This window comes from Protopterus annectens, chromosome 8.part0 (assembly GCF_019279795.1).
Source record: "Protopterus annectens isolate FY-2018-M chromosome 8.part0, PAN1.0, whole genome shotgun sequence".
NCBI classification, from domain to species: Eukaryota; Metazoa; Chordata; order Ceratodontiformes; family Protopteridae; genus Protopterus; species Protopterus annectens.
The window spans coordinates 1328084390-1328096573 of record NC_056741.1 but is presented as its reverse complement, the minus strand read 5'-3'; the positions used below and the strand labels follow the sequence as shown (position 1 = coordinate 1328096573).

The window sequence follows — 12184 nt, the reverse complement described above, 5'->3', positions numbered from 1 at the left end:
GCTTTAGTGAGCAAGTGCCAGGCTTTAGAGTAAGAATAGGGTGTTTATTATGAGAACTAGACCAGTTCTAAGGGAAAAAGTGAAGAGCAGACTTTGTGGAGCCGAGAATGGTTTAAACCCAATTAAGCGGAGCTGCCCGATGCTGCGCTATGCGCAAAATCGCTCAAAGCCGTGCCAAAGCGGGTTTTATACAGGGGGACTTGAAAGAGCTAGAAAATGGCCCAAAATGGCCAATAGACTACCAGATTCTTGTGCTGGGAACACTCCTCCAGGGATAGATAGGCTGCTCTAAACTCCCCACTGCCACTGGTGAACAAAAAAGCCTCCCTTTATCCAAGAAAGAAAATGGGCAACACAGGAACTTTCCAAAAGTCCAGAATACAGCAAAGCCTGTATCTGGACTACTCTTGGTCAGGAAAGACGGGAAACAAGGATAATTTTTTTTTTTTTTTTTTGCAACAAACAGCAGGAAAATGCAATAAATATGTAACACAGGCTAGCGCGCTTGAGTGTGTAGCCTCAACAGGTAAATGCAACAAACAGGACAAACTTTAAAAGTGCAGGTGCAAAAACAACTTTAAACAGTTTAAAACAGTTCAAGAAGCAGAAATACTTGCAGTTTAGATAGATCGGACAGTCGCCCAGGTAGTAGCACGAAAAAAAAACACTTTTATCAGGTTAGCAGTCGCTCTTTTAGCCTCTCTGCTGCTAGCACCACTCTGCAGGACCACGAGGAGCTTGGCTGAGTAGTAACAAGTGCAAAAAATGCACCAAAGTGGGTTTTATACAGGGGGACTTGAAAGAGCTAGAAATTGGCCCAAAACGGCCAACAGACTACCAGATTCTTGTGCTGGGAACACTCCTCCAGGGATAGATAGGCTGCTCTAAGCTCCCCACTGCCACTGGTGAACAAAGAAGCCTCCCTTTATCCAAGAAAGGAAATGGGCAACACAGAACCTTTCCAAAAGTCCAGAATACAGCAAAGCCTGTATCTGGACTACTCTAGGTCAGGAAAGACAGGAAACAAGGATAATTTTTTTTTTCTTTTTTGCAACAAACAGCAGGAAAATGCAATAAATATGTAACACAGGCTAGCGCACTTGAGTGTGAAGCCTCAATAGGTAAATGCAACAAACAGGACAAACTTTAAATTACAAGCACAAAAGCGTGCTAAAGCTGGCTTTAAAGCAGGGGGTTAGAATGAGATAGGAAATGGCCCAAAACAGCCAAAAAGCTACAAGTCACTGGGCTGGAACCACTCCTCAAGAGACAGATAGGCTGCTCAGAGCTTCCCACTCTCACTGGTGAACAAAGAAGCTTTCTCCTATACAAATAAGGATATGGGCAACACAGGAACTATGACACAGCCCAGAGATCAGCAATACCTGAAGACTGGACTATTTTAGTTCAGTAAAGGTGGGAAACAAGGATATTTTTTTTTTTTTTTTTTACAAAGTAGCAGAAATTAGTTACAGAAACACAGTAAATACTTTAATTCGGATAGCGCACTTGAGTGTGTAGCCTACCAGTTCACAGGTTCATAGGTTCATAGATTCATACTAGGCTATCTGCCCTAGGGCATTTATAAGCCTAGCCAGAATGTGTTTGGCTTTTGCCACCCATTTTAAATTTATTTTGCTAGGCCCTTTTTCGAGGTTAGTATACTGTGCCTCTGTCTAACAGTGACACAGAAGTGATACCTGGGGTAAACCTATGATCTCCCATCCACTCATCAAGATTCCTCTTGAAGAGAGTCAATGAGGGACTCTGCCTAACCTGGACTGGGATTTTATTCCAGAGTAAAGGGAGCCTCTGGGTTATGAATCTGTCCCGCCAGCATGTCCTATTTATTTCAGTGCTGAGGTTCAAGTCTCTCGAGCGTAGCTCGATGGGATTTGGATTTTCTGAGGTGCAGCATGTCCATTAATTCTGGGTTGGACATGGCTTTATACCTCAGGCACAGATCGCCTCTGAACAGGCGGTATGCCACTGAGTAGAGCTGGAGTTTCTTTAACCGGGCAGCATATGGCATCTGTTTGAGCCCATTGATCCTCTTGGTGAGGTACTTTTGGGGTCTTTCCAGTTGCTGCAGGTGTCTGGTAAGGTACACCCCAAAAGGGGCATTGTACTCAATTATGGGCCTGATGAGGGATGAGTAAAGAGGCACGATGACCTCCCCTGATCTAGATGTGGATCCCTTCATGATTAGGTGGGCTATATAAAATGTTTTTCTAACCACTTTGGCCACGTGGTTGTCAAATGAGAGATTGCTATCAACTTGGGTCCCCAGGTCCCTAATTACTTCTTCTGTACTTAATGGAGTACCACCTATGTGGTAATTTGTGGGCACTTTGTTTTTGCCAAAGGGATGACTATACACTTTTGGCATTTAGCTTGAGGCCATGGCTCTGGCACCAGTTGTCTGTTTCTATGAGGCCCTTTTGGAGGATGCTTGTGTCGGCTGGAGAGTCGATTATGGGCACCCAGTTTGCAGTCATCTGCGAACTTGGTCAGCCACAGTCCTTCCGTGTTGGCCTGTACCTCTGAGAAATATATACCGAACAAGAGAGGTCCCAGGACTGAACCTTGTGGGACACCACTTGTAACTGGTTTGGAGTCTGACATGGCTCCAGCAATTCTAACCATGTGGGTTCTGTCCTTGAGCCAGTTTGCAATCCATCTAGTGACATAGGGGTTTATATTTAAGCTGGTGAGCTTATCTATAATGCCAGTGGGGTATTGTATCGAAGGCTTTTGCGAGGTCCAGGTAGGCTGTGTGGACCACCTTCCCCTCGTCAATGGCCTTGGTGACTGTTTCAAAGAAATCAACCAGGTTTAAGAGGCAGGATCTGCCCTTAACAAAGCCGAACTGGGTAGGATCCGGTGTCTGTAGGTCCCCAATATCTTTATTTATGAGGTCCATGATGATCCTTTCCATAGCTTTGCAGACCAAGCTAGTCAGGCTTATGGAGCGATAGTTTCCAGGATCCGTTGAGGCACTACCTTTATGGAGAGGGACCACTGTTGCTGTACGCCACTCTTTGGGCACATATCCTGTAGTAAGGCTGAGATTGAACAGTAGTTTTATGTTTGGGTTTAGCTCTTCTTGGAGTTCATGTAGGATGCAGCCCGGGACACCGTCTGGTCCCAATGATGCTGTGTTTTTTGCTTTGGAGAGGGCGGCTCTTACCTGAGCATCTGAGATGTCAGGGGGGCAGCACTCTGCTGGGATAGATATTTGCCCTTTTGGTGGGGGAGGGGAGAAGTTTGCACTGAACCTGTCAGCTAGGATGTTGGCAATGTCTGTGGGTTCTGTGTATTTTTTGTCATTTTGGACTAATTCTGAGCATATCTGGGAATTACCACCCAGGTTCCTAACATAACTAAAGAAAGCCTTGTGATTATCCTTAGTGTCCTGTGCAATTTTTCTCTCGAAGCTGGCCTTAGACAATTTTATGAGTGCCCGTAGTTTTTTGCTAATACTGATCAGTGATGCCTTCCCTTTTTGGGATTTTGCTCTATCATTTAGTAGCTTCCTCCTTCTATTGTATAGTTTGTTTATGGCTGGGGTCCACCAGACAGGACGTCTGCCTTTGGAGGATTGGGTCTTGGTTTTATTTGGGATCGCATGATCCATGCATTCCTGAATGTGTTCATAGAATGCGTTTATAAAGGAAGCAAAAACAAACTTTAAAAGTGCAAAAAAATCAGAAATACAGGCCGGAATGCAATAAAACAACTTTGCAGAGCTTATTTAGTTAAAGAAACAGAGAAGTCTAAATATACAGAAAAGCAGCTCAAACACTTCAGATGCAGTGCAACCTAGAGCACTTGAGTTGTAGCAATATTAAGGCAATTACAGTTATAACAAATGCTCTGAAATATACTCTATATTTCCAAAATGTTTGAGAAGCACAGTCAAAACACAAGGAGATTTAGGCAAAAAAAAAATGTTTTTTTTTTTTTTTTTTTTTTGAAAGGGCAAAAGGAGAAACAGAAGGCCTTATCCAATGTTTTCTCTGTATTAGGTAGAATGAGCTAATGACACTAGACTGGGAGGAGTGTCACAGATCTGATTTACAGTAGGGGCGGGCAACTGCTAAGCCACCAAGACACCAACTGGGAGGGGGCTGGGGACAAAAACAATAGCCTACAGACAGTAAGCACTAGAGAAAGCTACAAATGAAAGTTTTTAAACAGATAAAGATTTGTAAAGATACAAAATGCTTTTAACTGCAAACAAATCAGTTACTTGTGCAGATTAGTTAATAGCAATAAAATACACTCAAAGACTAAAAAGCAAGCAATAAAAGTGCTATATATTAATTGTTAGAAACAATAATCTGTATAAATAATCGAAAAAAAACAGGATACCTTAAACCTTCTCATGTGGAGACCTATCACTTGTCTATTTTCCTTGACCGACTTCCTCTTCTATATTCAGCAAGAGCACATCTTAAAGTTAGTATGACTGTTCCTCTCCACCTGCCTCCATTACAACTTGAAAAGTAGCCTTCCCTAACTTCCATTTTGATTTTTTTAATGTTGCAAACCACCTAGATGGGTTTCTTGTTGAATAATCACAACTGATCTTATTCTTCTTATGTACGCCAGGACTCTCTGCCTCTTCATAGATTCATTTAAACTATTCAAATTTCAGTTAAGTATGTTTAAGCCATAAATAGCCTTGCCAAAGCATTTTACTAATCGATGCATAGTCTGTAGTTTACTTCAAAGCTAGTATCTACAACAGGACATGTCTTTTACAGTAATTACTGTACTTGCTTACCATCTTTCCTTGTAGTTAAAGCAAACAAACTGTTCTAGACTCATGTTAATTATGTATGTACAACAATTATTTGCAACCATTATTTACAAAGAGAAAGACACTGCTACATCTAGCTGCCTTGCATCCGCACTGGGAGGATCAGTACACGTTCAATACCTTTTTTAGAGTCTAGCTCCTTTTCAAACAACATATCAAAATATCTGCCCCAAGATCTTGATTCACAATTCAGCATAATTATTATATTAAAACTTTATTTTCACACATCCCATTCCAAAATCAAACAATGTGAAACTTTTTTTGTCAGTTTTCTCAGTTTTCCTTGTTATTATTCATTGCATTTATTTTTTATTAACTGTGATCATTCCCAGGTAAAGTTCTCTAACTGCTTTCCAACCCTCGGTCATACTTTTACTCTGGTGACTTCATTTTTTCAGCATTCTGCATAACATGCACACAAGTACGTTCCTCTACTTCCTGATTCTCCCCTTCCTTTAACAAAAAGATCTTTCTCATCTTATTTTGTTTCAATGTCAGCTTGTTTGTCCTCTTCCCCACAGTTCAACTCTACTCATTTTCTTTGTATCTACTTGATATGTTCGGTGAATTCAGTTTAATTGTAAAAACTTGGGACAGCTCTAGCCATAAATCAAGTCTGTTTCCCTTATTACTAACTTGCACGCCAATCTACTAAAAAATGTATGATGTATATTCCCTTCTCTTTACTGGCCAATCTTTTTAGTGTGCACTACCCTTTTAAAGGACAACAAATGTCCAAGAGCAAGCTAAAAATAGCTTACCAATGTCAACACCTATCTAGACAAGTTTAACTGGTTCCACTGACTGGTCAATAAGGCTATATGTATATCTCTCAACCTCTTAACACAAGAAATCTGAACAGTCAGAAATAATGGGTGAACAAAGGGCCAAGAATATGGATACATTTTAGATATTGCCTTTATAAACTAAGAAAATTGCTAGAATAAAAAAGTATTGTGTCAGCATGGATTTTTTCCCCAAATGAAATTAGGTCTGAAACTCAAACATTTGTTATTATTTAGTGACTTCAACCCTCAACAATTTGCAAGAAAACCACAAATGTTTTGAGAAAAGACAAAAAATATGATGCAAAAACATGGACATTCTGTGAAAATCTGGACAGCTGACAGGTATGCACGACACCTTCAAATGTTACCCCAACAACCAAGTGGGTTCTAATTTTTTTGACACAGATTCCTTACTGTAGCTAGAATCTAGATCCCTCCATCTCTAAAATGAGGAACACTGCCTCTCATAACGTGGAACAAATGGGTAAATTATGCTAACAGCTTATTAACAACTTTAACAAATGAAGCCCTTTCAATGTGGAACTTTGAGGAACATGAACATTTTTAAGATGCCAATTGAGGAGCGTTTTTCGTAATGAGTACACTTCAGGGGTATGACCTACAGAGAGCTCCTATTTCTTCTTGCAGTGCTAGTGCTATATGAAACATTTTATAGGCTAAATAGAGGACTAACTAGTATTCAGTGAACCCCCTTAAGTAAAGCAATAAAAGAAATATTAAAAAAATAATAATCACAAGTACCTTTTTGTTCGTGTTTTTTGAACTTCACATGAAAACTAAAACCCTATACATCCTAATGTTTTTGATGTTGCCCCTTCACTACGGCCTTGCATTTTTCTCTTCTGTCACTGGATGCTCATTATTTTGATCCCGAAACTCCATGCTACCTTTCTGTGTAAGAGCTGCTTTCTGTCATGATTCCATTTTTCTCTTGAAGAAAAGGAAAGGTTTCACTAGTAGTCTGCCTTGAGAAACAATACTGCTCACTTTATTCACTTGTAGGCTGACCTTTTGATACAGTCACATGTCAGTCCCTCCCCATACAGATTTACATCCTCCATGTATTTCATTTATTTATTTAGGTTTGTTTACCGGGAGTGTCCATCTGTGCCAGTGGTCCATTTTCAGCGAGGCCCACAGAGAAAAGCTTCTTATGATAGCTGTAGAATAAACAGCATAGATAAAAAATAAAAAACATCTTGAGTACAGTAAAAGTCTGAGCTATACAATACATGTCAGTGATGTACAATAAAAAGGAAATTGCATAATTATTGAAGTAAGATTAAAAACAACATTGTCACTTGTGTATTTAGACATAAAAACAATGTTTGATATTATTTGCTTAGTGCAAGATAGGAGAAAGAAGAGACATTGTAAGATGTTTTTCAGAGTAAAGAATTAGCAGGTAGGAATGGGGGTTGAGTGAGTGATTTTATATTATCATCCTGGTGTGGTATAGGAGCAGAGCTAACTGTTAGGTAATCTTTGAGGAGTCTTTTGAATTGAGCTTAATTAGTTGCTTGCAGTATATGTTGCGGTGTAGAGTTCCATGTTTCAGCTATTTGTTTAGAAAACAGGGCATCTCTGTAACTGTTGTTTGCTCTGGTGACATCAAGTAAACGTTTATCTGATGATATGAAGGATCTGCTGCTGGAATAGGGTTGTACTAAGCTTTTGAGGGCAGGGCACGTGTCAGGTTGGTGTATGATGGTGTGGGTGATGGTAAGCTGGTTTAGAATTAAGAGGTTAGGAAGTGTGATTTATTTTAGTTGCTTGAGAGCTGTGCAGTGGTGTGATCTGTTTGTGTGGTTTGCGGTAAATCTAGCTATTTTATTATAGTAGGATTCTAATTTGTGCATGTCAGTTTTGCTTATGTTTATAAGAACTGGTGAGGTGTATAACTGGGTAGATAGTAGATGTGTTCTGGCTATGGCTTGTTTTGAGATGTAGGTGAGTGGCTGTATAAAGTGAGCCAAGTTTGATGTGAACTTTTTTGATTGTCTGGGCAATGAGTGTGTCAAATTTGAGTGCTCTCTGTATTGTTACTCCTAGTAGTTTGGTGATTTTGGTGTTGTGTTGGGAGCAGCGTTGCCAGATTTCCAACCAACCAGGTAGGGACGACAAAAAAAACCCCTCTTTCACGGCAAGTGAAGCGCAAAAAAAAAAAAAAGGTCTTTAATGCCACATTAAGGAACAGTAGCTTTGCACAAAACACGGAGCTTCTAGTGTTTAATGCATTGCAGTTCCGCATTCAACACAAGTAGCTCCGTGTTTAGTTGGCCCGTATACCGGCATACGGGCCAATCAAAAATCGCTAAACACGAAGCTTCTCGTGTTTAATGCGGAACACTGCAGTTCTGCATTCAACAGAAGTAGCTCAGTATTAAGCGATTTTTGATTAGCCCGTATACCGGCATACGGGCCAATCAAAAATCGTTAAACACGGAGCTACTTCTGTTTAATGCGGAACACAAGAAGCTCCGTGTTTAGCTATTTTTGATTGGCCTGTATGCCAGGTATACGGGCCAATCAAAACAAACAAAAAAAAAAAAAAAGCGGAGGCTAACCGGGATTTAAACCGGCAGGCGGGACTCGGGATCAGGCTGCTGATCTCGGGACAGTCCCGCCCAAATAGGGACATCTGGCAACCCTGGTTGGGAGTAGATAATGAATGGGGTGGAGGGCTAAGCTGATTTGTAGTTTGTGAATAGCATCAATTTGGTCTTGCCGGCATTAAGTATTAGTTGATTGGTTGCTTTCTATGTCAGTGAAAGATTTCTGTGTGGCTTGTAAGAGCTTGGGGAAGGAGGGAGCTGCACATATGAGTGTTGAGTCATCTGTGTATTGTATAGCAGTTGCTGAGTTTGTGGCTTTACTGAGGTTATTGGTAAAGATGGTGAAAATAAGTGGTCTGAGAACAGATCCTTGTGGGACCCCCCCACTGAAACTGGGAGGAGGGATGAGACTTCCTTTTACCATCTGATTGCTTGTTGTCTTTCTGACAAGTATCTATGGAGCCACTTTGATGGCTATAGGGGAGAGGTTGAGCGAAGCTAGTACACTGAGCAATTTCTGGTGGGTGACTGTGTCGAAAGCTTTCAACAGATCAAGGAAAATGGATGCTACCATTTGACCCTTACTTCTGAATTGATTGACTGTGCCTGTGAAGCTTATAAGAGCAGTTGTGGTGCTGTGTTTAGATCTAAATCCAAGTTGTGTATTCAACATAAGGTTATTGTTTAGATATGCCAGTAGTTGTATATGTATGACTTTTTCAAGGATTTTGTCCAGAGGTGGGAGTATAGCAATGGGTGTGTAGTTAGATATTTGGGTGGGAGTTTCACCTTTATGCAGGAGTATTATGTGTGAAATTTTCCAAAGTTTGGGGAGTATTGTTCAGAGATGGAACAATTTATTAAAATGGAGACAGGGTAAGCTATGGTGCTGGCTGCCATTTTGAGATGTTCATTGGGGAGGAGGTCAGTTGCAAGTGAGGATGGTTTTAGTTTGCTACAGAGTTTTTTATGTAGCTAATAAGGACAGAATTAACAGTGAAAGAGTTGGTCTGGGAATTTGTGGAAGGGGGATAGTTAAAGTGGTGTTGTTGTTATTTAGTAGGGATTGTATAGAGTTTGTAAAATGAAGGTTAAATTGGGAAGCTATGTTATCAGTTAAGTTGGGGAGGATGGGGTGGCGTGGTGCATTCTTCAGGGTTTAATAGTTGTTTTATGGAACTCTAGAATTTTTGGGGGTTATTATGGTGTTTGGCTGGACTGTTGTACACTACATTTTTGTCATTTTTTATTTGTTTTTTTTTTTACGGTGTTTCTTAGCTGTTGGTATTTTAACAAGTCTGTTTGGTTCTTGGTTGATTGGTACAGAAACCAGGCTTTGTTTCTGTGTTTCATGAGCTATTTAGTGTCTGTGGTTAGCCATGGGTTAGGTTTAGCCTTTATTCAAATTTGTCTTGGGGGTGCTAGTTTGTTAAGTATTTCTAGGAATTTGTTGCTGAAGTACTGGACTGCGTTATATAAATGGAGGTGTTTTAGACAGGTCCGGTCGCATTGTGTAAGGAGGGTGTTGAAGGTGTTGGCGGAGATTTTATTTTTTTGTTTTGGATTTGTTTGTATATTATGTTTTTTGTGGGGAAGGCTTTGTGCCTAATAAGATAAGTTGGTGTAAGGTCACTGAGTGTATCAGGGAGACAGCTGGACTGTTGGGAAAGCAGATTATTTGGAAGAAGCTGAAGAGATTAATAATGGTTAGTATGATTTTCGGAGGTAAAGGTAGACTAATCGAGGTTGAAATCACCTATGATAATTATTCCTTGCCTGATTGTGGAGGCTGTCCAATTGAGGAGATTTTTTTATTGTTGTAGTATTATTACAAGGGGGAATATAAGTTGCAATGATGGTGATGCTTTTGTTAGGCTTTTGCTGCAGTTGACAGATTAGTATTTCAGTGTTAGACAGCTCAGGGAGATGTCTTTCTATTTTGTTTAGTTTAAGTGCGTATTTGTAGAGAATTGCGATGCTGCCGCCACATTTATGAAGTCAATCCTATCTATGGATATTGAATCCTTGGGGTACTATTTCACTGTCATTTGTGTGTGGTTTTAACCAGGTCTCAGTTATGATTGCTTTGTATGAACTGTAATGGGTCAGGGCAGAGTGGAAGTCTGCAATTTTAATCAGAATGCTTCTTAGGCTGATATTGATGATTAGGAGGTCAGAGCTGCTTGGAGTATGTTTGAAGGAATACTGAACATTGGTGTTATTGACTTGATGGGGTGGGGTGTTTTGGATAGTGGGCTTGGGTTAGGGTGTATGTTCCCTGCTGTTTTACGTAGAAACAAGTTACATGGGAATAAGTGGTAAAGTTTGGATAGAAGTTTAGAGAGTTTCTGCAGTATTTGTGGGGTAGTTTGTGTATGGATATGTTTAAATGCAAAAAGTTCTACAAAAGAGTTGTTGTACAGTTGTGATGATATTTTGGTGTATGTGTTGTCATATGTTTTCACTCAGGACAAAATATAAATAAATAAATACGCTATACAGGCCAATCTGAAGCTGCTTCTCCCTACAACTACATCACATCTATGAAATGATTATGCATGTAATTTATCAGTTTTGTCTTCATTTGTCACTTGTGCCACATCTGTACAATCTGCATCATCAGATCTCAGCATACTATGGCAATCAGTACTCCTTCTGCCTCTTCACTAACTTTCTGCACTTTTAACTTTACTTTGTGCTTTTTCTTGGTCTAGCTTGGTCTGGGAAGACATGTATCCACCTTGTCTAAGTTTATTTTCATCTTCTCCCTGAAAATTGTAGTTAACAGGCTTACTATTAATCAGTTTATCTGGGCAAAAGAGGGAGTACTAAAAATAGTACTACTAACTACAAGATGCCATACCAGAAGTCCATGTTTTGTGCTTACTGTATTTTAACCAGCTAATAAACCATCCAAGACTTCTCTGGCTAGTGCAAAACTCTTGAGTGTTATTCTCATCCACTACAGTTTACCCCAAGTGGCACCAGAATTTCTAAATCTCCCACAAACAATTTACAATCATTAGCAGACAAACTGGCATTTATACAGTCTCCACTATGCCCTAAAATACACAGCACTCCAAGACAATTACTGAGTGATGTCATGAAAGTAAACAACTTGCATATAAGCAGAAGTATCCAGATAATTCTTTTACGCCTTCACAAAGCTTTGGAAAATACTGGGAATGCAGTTCATAATACTGATCAGGATACTTGTAGTTTTGTAGTAAAACAACATTATGTTCTTTTATTTGATGAACAACAACACAAATGGAGAAAAAACATAAGCTCAAGGCCATCCAGAGGCAGATACAGCACTTGGCAAACAAGGCAGTCATCTAGGGCCCAATGGCTGAGAGGGGGGGGGGGCTGCTGGCTGGGAGGGGGCCTGGGACTGTCACACACACTTTAAAAAGCATAAATGTTTATTTTGCATCATTGCACAGACCGCTTCCTGTTCTTCCTTTCTGCTCACTGCACAGAATTTAACATTCCTCTTCCTGTTCTTCATTTAACATTCTTCCAGACTGTGTGTGTGTGTGTGTGTGTGTGTGTGTGTGTGTGTGTGTGTGTGTGTGTGTGTGTGTGTGTGTGTGTGTGTGTGTGTGTGTGTCTGTGATGCCCCAATCAGGGATACCTGGTTGTTAGTTAATTTGCTCAGGCTCAAACTCAGCACCTTAAGTACAGGAAACAAGAGCCTGCATCCTCTACCCTTACCACCACTTGAGTTTCAAGGAGTTGAGCGCATAGCTCTCAACTGCCCAGATTTTTGCAGACTATCTACATTTTTGCCTCATATTTTAGGTCTGTTCCTCATAAAACTTGTGGTTTTCTAGCAAATCAGTGAGAACTGAATTCATTAAATAATGACATCCATTTAAGTTTCAGTCTTTATAGCCTTCAAAAATGCACATTTACACAAAACCTTTTATTCTAGCAATTTAAGATTATACAATCAATATTTAAAATTGCCTAGTTTTGTGCCTTTGACTTCC

The 12184-nt window shown here is 40.1% G+C and overlaps 1 protein-coding gene across 2 annotated transcripts in view; it reads right to left on the bottom strand.

Annotated features, from left to right (window-relative positions):
- C2CD2L (C2CD2 like) overlaps positions 1–12184 on the bottom strand; it is a 1057749-nt gene that overhangs the window by 369153 nt on the left and 676412 nt on the right. The window lies entirely within an intron of this gene.